The sequence below is a fragment of the Acanthisitta chloris genome, unplaced genomic scaffold (genome assembly GCF_000695815.1).
Source record: "Acanthisitta chloris isolate BGI_N310 unplaced genomic scaffold, ASM69581v1 scaffold17507, whole genome shotgun sequence".
NCBI lineage: Eukaryota > Metazoa > Chordata > Aves > Passeriformes > Acanthisittidae > Acanthisitta > Acanthisitta chloris.
The window spans coordinates 12469-12806 of NW_008683441.1; the positions used below are offsets into that span (position 1 = coordinate 12469).

The 338-nt window shown below is 44.1% G+C and overlaps 1 pseudogene; it reads right to left on the reverse strand.

Annotated features, from left to right (window-relative positions):
• Window positions 1-338, reverse strand: part of LOC103806265 — a 20052-nt pseudogene that overhangs the window by 10458 nt on the left and 9256 nt on the right.

Sequence of the window (338 nt, forward strand, 5' to 3'; positions counted from 1 at the left end):
GACTTGGCCTTTCATCACAAAGTGGTATTTAACCCAAACCTTTCAGTGGGACCATTCTAGTCAGAATTACTGAAACCACATTCTCCAGACTCCTGCTGGACAGTGGCTGCACACGGGATGTGCACACACCACTCTCTGCATTTTGCCTGAAACATGCTGCTGTGAAGTCTGAGAACTAAAGCAAAGAACACCCAAACATTCAGCTGAACATGAATGAACTGAAATAGGTTTTGGTGTGCAGTACTCAGGAAGGCATTTGAGTGGGCAGTACCCACACAGACTCTGCTGTCAGATATGTCTCCGTTCTTATCATAGTAGTTAAATACCAAAATAGTCTT